Here is a 14,586-nt window from a genome sequence, read left to right on the forward strand (position 1 = left end):
ATCTGCGGTTTTTCCTTGGTATGCGTGTTAGGTTAGTCAACGGGCAGTACTGCATTGACCAGCAAGCTTATATGGAACGACTATTGGAAAGGTTTCATATGCACGATGCAAAACCGTCTAAGTACCCAATGGATCCTGGATTCCTACAACAAAAGGAGGAGAATGATAGACGTTTGGATTCACCGGAAGCTTACCAAAGTCTAATCGGGGCTTTGTTGTACGTCGCAGTTACCACCAGACCTGACATTGCCATTGCTACATCGATTCTGGGCAGACGGGTGAAGGAGCCATCCTTGTCCGATTGGACAGAGGCCAAACGTATCCTACGGTACCTAAAGTATACAAAGGACTCAGTATTGTACCTAGGAAGCTTAGGAAAGACGCTTGAGTGTTTTGTGGACGCAGATTGGGCGGGCGACGCTAGCGATCGCAAATCAAATTCAGGTTTCCTCTTTAAGTTTGGCGGTGGTCTCATTGAATGGGGGTGCCACAAACAAAACTGTGTGGCATTATCGAGCACCGAAGCAGAATATGTAGCTCTTGCAGAGTGTCTTCAAGAACTAAAATGGTTACAAAAGTTGATGAAAGATGTCAATGTGCAACTGGCTCTCCCCATCCTGGTAAACGAGGACAACCAAAGCTGCATAGCTTTGACAAGAGGTGACCGATCGGAACGGAAATCGAAGCATATCGAAACGAAGTACAATTTTGTTAAAGATATGGTTCGGGAAGGCATAATAGAGGTCAAATATTGCCCAACCGAAAATATGGAAGCGGATTTGCTTACAAAACCACTGCAAGCCGTAAGACTGCAACAACTGAGGGAAACGATCGGCATCCGACCATTCCGCGTTGAGGAGGAGTGTTAGACCAGTCTACAACACGCAACAGTCGAATAGAACAGGAGCTGTCAAACTTGAGAGCTCACATTATGAATTACTGGCAACACTGATGAAGTGTCAAATAAATCTCTCTTCTTGCCTAAAACGTCCAAGTGTAAGCACGTGTGTTTTTCATTGAGTTCAACAACTTTTTCACGGTTTTCACACCATGACGTGTACACGGTGTCGCTTGCCGGGTGTGGGCTTTACTTCATTAGAATGAGAACCGGGCGAAGGTAATGAAGATCATCGAAGGTTGTGAGCGAGCGGTTTGCAGTACAATTTTAATTGCATTTTTTCCAACCCCCACGACGACGACCGGCTCGTTCCATGTCGTGGGGCGATTTTGGCTTCGAGTTACGTTGAAAATCATTGGCACGCTAAGCCACACCAACTTTTGTCGTCACTCGGTCGTTTCGTGGTGGTTGCACTGTTGCGCGAGGTCATACCGGCCCGGGCAGGAAGGATCGTTTTGGGGCAACGAAATTGGCACAGCTACACCATTGTTTCCCACATCATGGCGGTTTTCTAGCGCCAAACGACGGGGAAAAGGTAATCGCGTATAAACAGTGCCACTGATTACACGGTGCTGCTTCCTTGGTGGTGGGACAATTTTCGAATGTTTGAAAACGGTGCGTTTCTTGCGCGCGCCAAGTGTTATTGCGAAAGTTTTATCGACGTGAAAAGCGCGCTCCGTTCTACTGTGGCGATGCCGTCGGGTTCCGCTACCGCTCGGTCGGAAACGGAAGACAGAGCGAGCAGCGAAGGACATCACCGTTTAGATCTTTGGCTTTTCTAAAAGCACCGTTGGATGGGTTTAAACCCTTGCCTCCGACTACCGTGGCTCCACCAGCCAAGGAAACCCTCCGAATGCCGTCGGATGCCGCGGTGCAGATGCAATCTGACTACCGTGGAAATATTTTACATAATTACATCTACCGGATACTGGCACTGGGGCGGTTTTGCCGTGCACCCAATGCACCGGAAGCGGGCCGTTTAGCCGGGCCGAAAGCGTGCACTCCGGGCCGAAGCGTTGCGAAGTATAATTTCACCTTAATTAACTGATAATTAAATATTTAACTTTCGTATTAATTAAAATGTAATCGAATTTCAAGCTTCAGCTTCCCGGCACCGGGTGCCGGGGCCAGCGGTGTCGCTCGCGCGTGTCCCAGCACGATGCGCGCCCGATGAACGTGAAGATTACGGTGGTGACGTGCAAAATTCTCACACAACGACCGCCCCACCGTGACTGCACAGGTGCTTTCGGCCACGGGAAGTGGGGAGCTTTTTCGGGTAAGATTTAAATAAATATGGTTAGTTAGGTGGATCCTTTTTTAAGGGGAAGTGTGTTTTAACAACCACATTTACGTGCGCGGGAAGTTGTCGGACGGAAATCCAAATCTAAGCACCGATGAGAAATGCAAATGTTTCGCGGGAAATTTTGGTTGAAACATTTTATTGTTTGTGCGTTGAAAAGGATGGTATTTGTTCCTGTAAACAAACCACCGGTGCTTCAACGTTTTTGGATGATAAATTGTTCCTGGCGACGCATCAACTGCTACTGACTGATGTCCACACGTTTTAGAACGATTGCTTCCCCTTACACTCACCAGTTCATTAGCCTCCCAGAACTCCCCTGTGGAAAGCACCGAGCAGTTCGTTTTCATGCAATTTTCATCATTAATTTTCCATCCACCGTTGCTAATTGATATTTTAAACCCACTGGGTGCGTCTTCGCGTTTTGTTCGTCGTTTCCGAATGTGCGCGATCGTCTCAGATCATCATCCTTTTCCGGACGGGAAGATGGTTCGCTGGCAAATGGATAATTAATAATCTTGCCAGCACGCAACGGCAAGCCGGAGCGATTGTGTAGCCCTCGCTTACCGTGGCCGCCTGTCCAGTTGAGCCGGGCCGCGTTGGAAGCGCCAGCGCGATTATTGGCCTTGTCGATGTGAATTCTGCTGGCTGGTGCGAACGTGAGTGATCACCCCGCTGACAGGAAATGAATCGATGACAGTTAATTAATAATTATTCTAATCCTGTTCATCCCGAACGGTAGGCTACGGTCCCTTTGACGCCGTGCTGGTTGTTGCGTTGTGCGGTAAACAGCTTTTTCCTCACCCCATTCTAGCGGTGAGCTAATAGATGATTTATGATAGGATTTTCAGTGATATTTCTCAACAATAGAAATTACATCCACCGTGCTGGGAATTGTTCTTCGTACACGTGCCATATCATTAAAGCATCATTTAGTAATTTTTTTCCTTTATTTTTAGTTTTTATTGATTACAAAAAAATTGTATTCGAAAAATGTCCTCGAATAACGTTTGTATTAAAAAAAAACAGATTTGGACAGATTTTCATATGTAATAGGAATAACAAGTGTGCAAGAGCATGGAATAAAATAAATTTTATTGTAAATTGTGGTATTATCAGTTTAGAATTTTAAACAATTATTTGAACGAGTCGCTGTGAGGGCGACTTTACGGTAGTTAACCGGAACCTAAGCGATAACCGACAAAAATATGTGTTTCTGTTCTTGTAAGGCTTACATGTTTAACTTGTGCGTTTCGTTTAGGCTTCAAAACTAGTTCCATTTTGGCTTCAAAATAATTGAAGCAGAATTTACGTGCAGGATTATCCCAAAATTATTTATCAATAGCAATTGCGATACCTTGAGAGGGTTAGCACTATAGGTTATTACGTTGATGTTAATCTGACTCATCCGCTCTACTCATCTTTGGGCATACTACACAGTGCCAGATATGGTCCAAAACACTGTATCCTTTTCTCATACAAGAGGCTATTTCCGCTTACCCCTGTGTGCATTTCAGCACGCTTAAGTTATCGTGACAACACTACAGAAGAACCTCAGCTTTAACGTTTCCTTTTTGCTGATTTACAGTCACAGTATAATTTTCTTTGGGACTTTGGTGTGGCATATATATTTAAGACACATTGTTAAGACATTAAGATATTAGTTTCAAAAGAAACTCAAGGTACCAAATTATTGTAAAAGAAGAAGTATTTTTAAATCAATTAATTTGTACTTTGGATTTAAATTTGGTTCCTGTTATAATTGTTTGGGGTTTGTATAATAAAATATGATGGTTATTTCTCGTGATGACTTTCTTGTACAAAAAAAAGTTGTTTCTCAAAAATCGATAAAATGTTTGCGACAAATTGAACAGAGAGTTTAAAAAAAAAATTAGCTAAACTCTAAAGTTAAGCTTTTTTTGTAGTGCAACTTATGCCTTAAGTCAGTTTTGGTAAAGTTCACTTTTAGATTTATTTTAGATTCACACGCCATTTTTTATTCATTTGGTACCGTGAGCAGTAAGAATTACGTCATAAGCGCTATTTATTTGTATGTCTTGAAAAAATTGTACATACCTTATATTATCCACTACATGTCGGCGTAGTATATATTAATGGTGAATATCACTATTGAATAGAATTGACGAAGGTTCATGGTAGTCAATTGTTTTTTTTTTTTGTATTTGTATTGGTATTTACTAATTCAAATATTGTCTCGATTTATGGCACCTTTTCAATTTTGCTCATAATCCCTAAATAGATTTTTCAGCTGTACAAAGTCAACTGAGCATCACTTATACTATTTTTGAAGAATAAAGTCCAACTGAGCAGTAAATTCTTGTATGTCATGTTTGGATAAAGAAAGTAACACATACGTTTCATTGCATAGAAAACATTTCCCGTTCTTGTCCAAGGTTACACGTTCCAGCACTGGTAAGGGTTTGAGTACGTTTCGGTTGAGAAAAAATGTGAGCATCGTAGGGGGACTCGTCAACAGCTCGTTATACATCTAGGGTCCTTAATGGTTGATTGATTCACGCGAATGTTTCCCCACTCCTTCCTCCGTCCCTTTTTCTGCTCCTACTCCATCAACTAAACCAGGTTCACGAAAGAGGTTGTTCAATTTGTTTCGAATTCGTTACATTCGCTACGAAGAATTTCGCTCAATCGTCACTTACGCTGTGAGTGGGTAGTACACCTGGGGGAGGGATTTTCCTACCCTTCACTCACCATGGTCGATCCCCATCCCTTGCTGTTGTTGCTAACGTTAGTTGTTGACCGGAATGCGATGGATACGTGTGGCAAAAGGAAGAGTGTAGCTAAAGCTATCTAGAGTTATGTTCCACCGGGTGGAAGGGAAACGAGAAGAGTGCTAGTTTGGAAGTACCGGCATGGGCAGGGTAAACTGCCTGGAAGGTTGTTATTTTCTTGAATGCTCATTCGTAAGGTACGATTGAAAAGAAGCAACGAAATCAGCGCTTCAGAGCTGGCAATTGAAATGTGCTTGGTGAAAGGACATTTTATTGCATTTGATGCTTTCATCAGTGCTACATAATGTGCTACATCCAGACCCAACGGCTGTCCTTCGAGCCAAAGCGGGATGTTCAAAGCAAAACGCCCGACCGGGCCATTCGAAATAAATCAGCTGTTTTCTTCCTAGCTCACATAGCGACGGTGAGCAAGTTGCCGCTGGGCAAGCCGTTTTTATTCAGCATCTTCCCTGACGGGGCAGCTTCACGAAAGCGGTCACAATTACGTTGCGGTCACACGAAACGGGTGGCGGCAGTTTTTAAATGAACAGTAGCGGTCCAGTTTTCCTTACATTTCCGCATCCGCCCCATTCCGCCGCCCGTTCCCCCGTCTGTCGTTCACGTGCCAATAGTGGCCGCGGCTCTTTTCACCCTCGGTTAGATAGTTGATAAAACTTGCAGCCCTGGTTCTAATGCCCGGCCGGCTTGAATGGTGAAAAATTGAAAGCTACAAGCAAAAGCAATTAAAATTTTACAAAAGCTGTTAACAGACAACCGGTACGGTGGACCGGTAAGTGTTTGAAGCGTCGCCCGGGGTCCGAGGGAACAGACTTGCCCATAAAAAGGAAACGACCTCCGTAGTCATTTTGTCGAACATTCCGGAAGGGTCCCTGCGGAGGCAGCCCCCAGTGGAAGGAAGAGCGAGACAAAAAAAAAAAGGACATCAGGAATGGACCGGTTTTTGAAAATGCTCAGATTTATATTTCTTGTCCCCTGTTGGAGCTCCGGAGTCCATGTGGTTCATAGGCTGAAACATAAGCATAGCCGTGCCGATATTCTCACTATGTTGCCACCGAATGGAGACGCATGGTGGCTCGTAGGTTGGTTCGGGATTTCGAGGTAGGTAAAAACCTATTTTTATCCACCAACTTCAGGTGGGGTTGTTGCTGAACGGAATGTTTGTTGGACGGTTTTTTTCTCGTTTCCTAGAAAGTGGCACTCCACCGGGAGTTTATTTCATTTCCAATTCGGTACGCTTTGTGTAAAATTTGTGCGCGAAACGTTGGAACCGAGTATTACACCCACGAACGGAACGATATGATGGGTTTTCGCCATGTACAATTCAACATAAAAGGCACAGGTGTTGACGAGGAACAGATAGTGTTCGGTTATGCTAATGTAGTGAAATGGAAAAAGAAAAAAGCTGTCCGCTGTGTTACCGATAGCTTTCCCGCGACGGCATAACACCGGGAAACTATAAAACTATAAAGTCCTTTGGATAGCAGCCAGCGTACCATTTGCAGGCTTATAATTGCGAAACAGATAGTGACATCAGATTGGGAAACTCACCTCGCCGCCAGCGGCCCTCCAGCCCCTATTCACGAAGGGTATTTTCGTTTCGGTTCGCTAGTTTTTGGTGGGCGAATAAAATAAAGATTATTACCGGCGTTGTAGGTGAATCCAAAATCCGTGCCTCCGAAAGCTCGTTGCCAAATGACGGCCAGATGGTTCGAACCGGCACTAACCCCTTTCAGCAACAGGGAAGTTTATCGCTACCAGCCCCACATGAGTGTGTGTTGCTCTGTAATACAGTTGTCGACAGGAACGACTGTTTGCTAAAGTTTACCCACTCGTGCCGTTTCATGGCCAAAGTCCCAAATCCACAAAAGGATAATTTTTTTTTCAAATTCGAAAAAGAATCGCACAACCTAAAAACATTCCAAAACGGGAAGTGAGGGCGGTTTTGCTATTAGGGGAACTTGTAGCGTAAACTAAAAAAAAACACCTCCCCACTAGATCCCGTTTCATATGTAGTGTCGGTGTTATGTGGATGTTATTTTGTTTTCCGTTATGATGCTCTGTCTTTTCATTTGGTTTTATGCGAGCCTAGTTTTGTCTGTTGCCAGCCTCCCGCCACTCCTGCCACAGTGAGGGTGGCAAATCAACGAACTTAATAAACAGGAAGCATTTTCGTGTTCTAGGTTGGCGAGTTGGGGTTATTTTTTGTGTGTTTTTCTATCCTTCTGCCGCTTCAATTCCACTATCGACTCATCGTGGCATCGTGGTTAGTTTTGTTAGCAGGCATAACGAAAATATGCGAGCAGTTGTTAGTTCCCTCCCACTCAATGGTTCTGTAGGGATTTTTTTGTGTAGGCCCTCACCCGGGCGAATTCGGACTCGATGACGCGGACAAGGGGTCCGTTTCATCGAATTTGTTGATTCCTCCTGTTGCTATGAGGCGCTCGAGTCGATCGAACGAGGGGCGGAAACGTGCTGCCCGGCTTTCGATGGGAGGATTTGTGAAATAATTGGATTCGAGCCGGAACGGAGATGTTAATGCCAGTGAAATGCTCGACGATGCCTGTTTTGCAACGTCGAGTGGTAATATGCGTAGGCTAAGGTTCGGTGGAAGTTGCTTGTTTTTATCCCCCATTCGGTTTGGCTTTTCATTAACTACTTTGATTGACTGACTTCGATAGCATAAACGTTTCCAAAATTAGCTTCAATACGGGACAGAAGACCAACGGAGGGAATAAGTAGAATTGTGAATAGAAATAGAATCTAGCTTGATTTCATTTTGTTTTTCTAATAAAAAGTTACACTTCTGTCCACTAACGGGGCGCTGGTTTAGTGTCATCCAGTTAATTAAAACATCGTGCCGCAATTCAACCCGAACGGCGCTCAATTACTTTCACTTCAAAGCATATCCGCTTTCGAGTTTCGCATAGTAAATAGAGTTTGGTTCACTTACTGCTCATAAATGATCAAGGACATTACGATGCACTGGCTGCACTTGCATCCGTTGGCATCAACGAACCGATTAGTACGTGCTTTGCCATCATAATTGTTTTTCCACTAGCACGCACTCCATACGATGCCGGTTCACATTCCTCCCAAACCCCGCTCTCCGGTTTGCACGCGAGTGTGGTGCAAAGCGATCTGAACTGATTTTAACAAAATGCTGCCCTGTGATAAAATTATTGAAAGCCGTTTAATTAAACTTTTTGCACCGATAAGAACCATAAATTGAATGCCGTTTGAGGTTATCGTTGGCAGATCGCGCCAGCGAGCGCACGGCCTTTCGAGCCGGCCGGAGCCGTGTAGTTATTTATGCAACATGCAGTCAGCTGTACACATACACACGCGTAAGGGCATGCATGCTGTGAACGGCTGAGTATTAAACAGTCGGACACGTGCATTTAAAGACCGCTAAAGGCGATTGTGGCGTGCATTATACAAGCGGGATGCAAGGTAGGCAGATAAGCGAACGTACAAATATCACATGCGGATGAACTGCATCGTAGCTTTGACGAGCGGAACGAGAAAGGAGATGGAGTAGAAGCAACGGATCGCTTTGGCTCTTTCAAAGGGTGATTATCAAATAGCAGAATGATTACTTACAACTGTGTCATTTAAGCAAAAAAAAGATAACATTCATGATCAGGAAATTGCGAGGAATCAATCGAAGTGACGCCATATTGCGTCTAAATTTGCAAACCCCTCATTCGTGAGCGTGTTTAAAGTGAGATTTAAATTTCAATAAGAATCCACCAGGTAAAATGCATACCGGATTATTGCTTGTGTGGTGGCTGTTATATTTTCACCATGCGCAGCGAAACCTTTGTCAATTGAGTTTTTGGTGATTAAAGCCCCATCAGATATTTTGCCAACGAGCACATGGAGGGATTATTTTCGTTCCGTGTGGATCGTAAACGTGAACTATATAGGTCGTTTGATACATGTGGTTTAGTTGCTAGGAGAAAAATGATAGTTCAAACTGATAATTTGACACTCCCTATCAGGTGTGGATGATCTATGCGTTGCTCTATGTAATTCAATATTTTTGTTATTGTGACCCTCACATTAAACTAGTTGGTAGAGTTTTGTATTCCTGGAGCTGATAAAGGAAAAAAATCTGTTGTGTTCAGCATAAAATGTCTGGATGCGGGATATAGTCCATCCATTGTGCCGAAACAAACAAGTCGTTCTTATTTGATTTAAAAAATCCAAATTGGTTCTAGCGAAAACTATGATTAATTAATGTTTTCCGTTTTACAAAACTTTAAGTTCATTAAAGTTGCCCAAATTTGTGAAGAACCTTCGGACAAAGTTAGCAAAACCAAGGGTTGGATAGGTTTTTAATTGTTGATCTCTTAAACTGTAATCAAAAGATCTTACATAAAGATGGGAAAAATTGTCAAAGCATTAATACTAATACAGATAAGAATTAAAACTATTTGAGTTTGTTTAAAATGACTCGACTACCCTAGTAAACCATGTGAGTAATTCTGACTAGTCATTTACTACAATGAAGAACATTGATGGTGTGGTTACATTTATAGTTTTGTGTCATTTTTGCTATTAAAAAAGGTTTAACTCGGATGATTATAACAGTTTAAGCAGAAATTGTGAAGTAAGCAGAAAAATTCTGTGAAGCAAAACATCAAAATGGCATGGCATTCATGCATGATGCATGCTGCTGCTTTTCAGTATTTAAACTCAAACTGGTCATTATATTATCTGAGATGATTGGCAGATATTTTACTGATGCACTAAACATGCGTTTTCTTTTAGCATTTATTTAGAACTTTTGGAAAGAAACCTTGTGTTCAAACCTAGTTGATACCATGCCAGCAAATAAACCAATAAATGGATGAAAGCAAAACATTGGATTTCCTTGTAAAACTGAAGGGAATGAAAAGAATATTTACATTTATCAAATTCTAAAAAATAATGTAACTATAAATTGGTTTGGGATTTTGCCTTTCACACCCACTTGGTGGGTCAAGTTTTTAATTGACATTTAAGTGGTCTTCTGGTTAGTGGTTAACATTTAAGCAAGTGGAAAATCGTTGAAAATAGTTCTACGTTTGATCATAAGGCAGATGATAAACTTTAAATTTCTGTATTTGTTCAAAGCAATTTAGCAGTTTTTAACCAAAACAAAATTCTTCTTATTCTTTGGCATAATGACCGTCTTCGGTCATGTTTACTCTCATTGGGTTTAGCTAGACTTTTTCTGTTTGTGATATGACTGGGTCGTTGAGGTGTTATCTCATTTTAATAGGCAAAAGTAACAACAGTATTTTTCCTACGTAAAATGCTGTTTACAATAATATTTCTCTTTAGTTAGGTTTCATACTTTTTTGTACAGAATAAGCAGTCTTCTTTTCATGTTTTAATTAGATTTTGCTCGATCTCTGCTCAGTTGGAAGGATTTAAAAAATGTGTTATCGTGATCGTTACCACCTTGCAGAAGCATGCAATTTATGTTCGTGGTATGAACATACTATGTGTTTTTCGTATCCCTCGGCCAAATCATTGAATCAAAATATCACCGCATAAGTGAGTTGTTTCTTCAATTATTTTGCTACGCTCTCAAGCACCTGTTGTGCCCGGTTTCCCGTTGCTCTCTTTTGCATCCGTTGGCACGTTGTTTTCCCCGTAACCCACGTAAACCTCAGCAAACTCGTAATATTTGTTTTGGTCGGGAAAACTTAGACAATTGCAATGGCCGTCGCTAGCCTGTTGCCCAAGTGCTGTTGCAAACGCAAACCGTGCTCGTGCAACTGTAGAAACGTTTCGTCTGCCGAAGACAGCCTCAACGACTGCGAGTCGCACTCGCATCCCTGCACGAATCCGGAAAAGCGGACGGCGTTAGGATGCCTTTGTGCCCGCACTGCGTTCGTTCGGCCAGCGCCGTGAGGTAAGCGACGAGAACTCTTGTGCAAGTATTGAACGGTTCTGCTGAGTACACCTAACGGATGGGTTTTTGTGGTTTGAGAGCTGGAACAACAAGCGTGCTTGAAACAATTTACGACCAACTCTCCGGCGGCTGCTGGGAGGCCGTCGGGATGCGCCTGGTGCCGGCAGAAGTGGCTACTGGTAGGACTTTGTTCTTTGCTTCATCAGCCGCGTTGTGTGTCTTTAACCAGCAACAGTTTTTCTTCCCTCCATTCAACGACTCCTTCGCTCTCACTCTCTCTCTCTCTCTCTCTCTCTCTCTCTCTCTCTCTCTCTCTCTCTCTCTCTCTCTCTCTTCTCTCTCTCTCTCTCTCTCTGTCTCTTGAGAGTCAAGCACCAATGCATAGGGGTGTGCAGTTTACAGCGCAAGGCTGGCGCGACGGAGTTGACGAAAAGATCGTCAACAAACCGTCGAAAATGTAGTCGGCACCCGGTTTTCGATGAAGCACCCTTTCGGAACGGGAAAAGGCGCTCGGGGGGAAAGGGGGAACCACATAAAACGAGACGCTTCCTAAGAAGCTGTCAGTGGAAGCGGTCTCGTCGTGAAACAAAAGCATCAAGTGGAAGTGTTTTCCGCTGAGCCGTGCTGATTGTGGAAAGTGGCGATGGGATGATGATAAAAGCAAGCCCGTTCCTCCAATCTCTCTCCCCCAAACCCGACGAGAGTGCGATGCCCTCGAACGTGGCGCGTCAAGAGCGGAACCGGGATTGCAATGAGAGTTAAATAAATACCTCACTCCAACCGGTTTGGAACGAAACCGCTATCGAGTTTTTCTGTTTTCTGTCCGCCGCCATCAACGGTACTTCGGGGTAAAGAAAATGAATCTTGCGTCCAGTGGAGGAAGAAAACTTGTTTTCTAATGGGCAAGGGTTGCATGAATTGTTTCAATGTTGTTATAAACGGAAAATGAAACATCCACCCCCTCCCGGACGCGAGGGTGGGTGGCTGATTGTTCCCCTTCCGTCTGGGTCCGACGTTTGTTTCCATTTACCTCCGCAAGTGGGCGCTATTTAATGGAGAATCGTTGAAATGAAAAACAAAAAGGAGAACAACGTTTTTGTCCCCATTTATGGTCCCACTCTCAGTGCGCTGGGTTGGATGGTGACATGGATTTTCTTTTCACCTTGCACCGCGGGATGCTGTTTGGCTTCGGGGCGATGGGGTTGGCGAAGCGTTGACAGCACCGTCGGGGGTACGCCTTTGAATGCAATCGCTTTGATGCATTCCGTGCCGCTGCATAAGACGTTGACAAAGGAGCCAAAGGCAAGCCGGTTACGGTTACGGATTACGCCCGCTGGCAAACCGCTCGGAGGTGTACGGCCCGGCACCCCCGGCAGACACTTCGCCCATCTTGGTGGTTGGTTATTTATTTCCCATTCCCTTGTTGATTGCAGAATGATGCTTGAATTTCGTGCGTCACAATGCTCATTGTGCCTCAGGACAATGCTTATGGTTTTGGGGTTCTTTTCAGCCCGCTAGAAGTGGCTAACCCTTAAAGGCACATTACATTGAAACAATATGAATAAATTAAAATTTAATAATGATTAGTTTATATCTTGAAAGAGTAAGTAGGGCCATTTCATTTAAAAGTGCGCTAGGATAAAGATTTATGTAAGTGTTGCTCCACCAACGTAGTCCTCAAGCTGCATTCAGATTATAGCTTCCGTGTAAACGAGGTACGATTCGTCGAGTATACATACCTTTAGGGTGTTCTGATATACCTGCCAAATGGCTGAGAAAACGGGGTAAATCCTATTTCTAAAACTACGTTTGGCAAAAAGGGGCAGCTATTACCGCATCGACGGCCACAGTTCGGACATCGACGGAGAATATTCCCATAATCAAGTTCCCGTGTACCGAGGGAAAGGCTGTAAGATGTTAAGACGCATTTCCTCGCAAAACTCGAACCAATAAAAAAACATTCATAGAATAACAGACTGAAAAATGCGTCGCAGTCAAAGCGCAGTTTCACGTACTATATTACAGGTAAAATAGAAACGTCTCAACGCAGAAAAAAGGTGCATAGAATAAACAGATGAAAAAGACCTAGGATACATCGTAAAACCTCATTACCAGATATGTACCGGATAGAAAACTTAGGATACATTAAAATATCATTATATCAGGTACGATCGTGATCCAAAAAAGCGAACAAAATATCCTAAAAAACGAAAACGAAAACACAACGTTTAGCCAACATAAATGAGCATGAACAAAATGTACATAAGGGTAGATGTTGGATTTGATGGCGTTCTACAATGTATCAATACGTTCTAATAGTTTTTGCATACCTGGATTGCACTTTCAAATACCATTGTTGATGCGTTCGAATGATTCTAAAGTTAATTATTTATTTTGGAAAAGAAATTTTAAAATGTATTTACACATTTACAAGTTCGCTCAAGGTTAGATTTGAAGAAAAGTAACGTAACGTTATTGAAATCAGGACTTGAATGTTATGTGTAAATCCAGAGTGCAATTTGATTAGTGGTTCAGGACGCGCGCGCCTGTTTTTAGTACTTCAAGGGTTACCAATAGAACACAAGCTACTACTGTGCATAGATCCGGATTATTTCAAGCTAAACATTAGTGATTCCACGAGTTCCGTCGCCGGTTTATGATTGCTTGACGTGAACGAGTTTTGTTTGAGTGATTGTGTGTGAGTGTTGACAATTCTCCGCCCGTCAGCTTTATGCGCGTCCCTATTCCAGCGCTAACAAGCGGTGGCGTTTTTGAAAAGTAAATTATTGTGCGGGGAAGTAAAATGCAAACATTTGCAACTCCCATCGTCGGTGCGAAATGATTGCTGGTATTGTTATTGTGTTTCATCATTAGAAGTGTCAGGTTGAGTAGTTTAGACAGTAATCTGATGTGGTGGAAAGAAAACAAAATCCTTCTTAGGCTTAGCGACCCCCTCCATGTTACATTGTGAACCTAATTGTATTCCGCTCGGTTTTAAGAAGACGGTACGATTAATTCCACCCGGCTGGATTGGATCCATTCTCTTTTCGTACCTGAGTGAGCAGCCGCCTAAAACGGCATCGATCTGTTTGTGTTCCAATGGGTGAAGCTAATGAAATTGAGCTAAGAATTTCCCCGACGCCAGGTAGCGTGTTACAAATCAGGCGTTCCATTCCATAAATAAACCCATTTGCCTCCCGATTCCCGTCGCATACATTTGCGCTTCGTCAGTTTAAATATGTTAATTAGCAATCGGCCGGGGGATGGGCGGGTGGCGGGTGGAATCTGTTTGTCTGGTTAGGTTTAAACGTAACAGCATCAAGGAGCCACCGGAGGGGTGGAAGAAGGGCAGGTTTCCGGTCGGCCGGGCGGCTGGCTGTCAGCGAACGATAATGAATCCTGATTTTCCACCCGGATGCACAAAAGATAAAACACAAACAGCAACACGGGTCGTGCGTTTTGGACGGTCGTCGATCACAGGGTTCAGCATTGATCCTCCCCCTCCCTCCGGAAACCCGAGTCCCGAAACGTAAATCGTCGAAGGTCGCTTCGTTACCTTCGGCAGGCCGATGATTACGGGCGACCCGGGCCAGCCTGGTATTCGTTTGCAAGAATGTGGGACACTGTGTCCCACGCCCTGCTTCATCAAGCTTCCCCGTTCCACACGGGAAGAAAAACAAAGCCATACTGATTCGAAGGGGGGAAGATCATT

The sequence above is a fragment of the Anopheles coustani genome, chromosome 3, assembly GCF_943734705.1.
Source record: "Anopheles coustani chromosome 3, idAnoCousDA_361_x.2, whole genome shotgun sequence".
In the NCBI taxonomy this organism is placed as follows: domain Eukaryota; kingdom Metazoa; phylum Arthropoda; class Insecta; order Diptera; family Culicidae; genus Anopheles; species Anopheles coustani.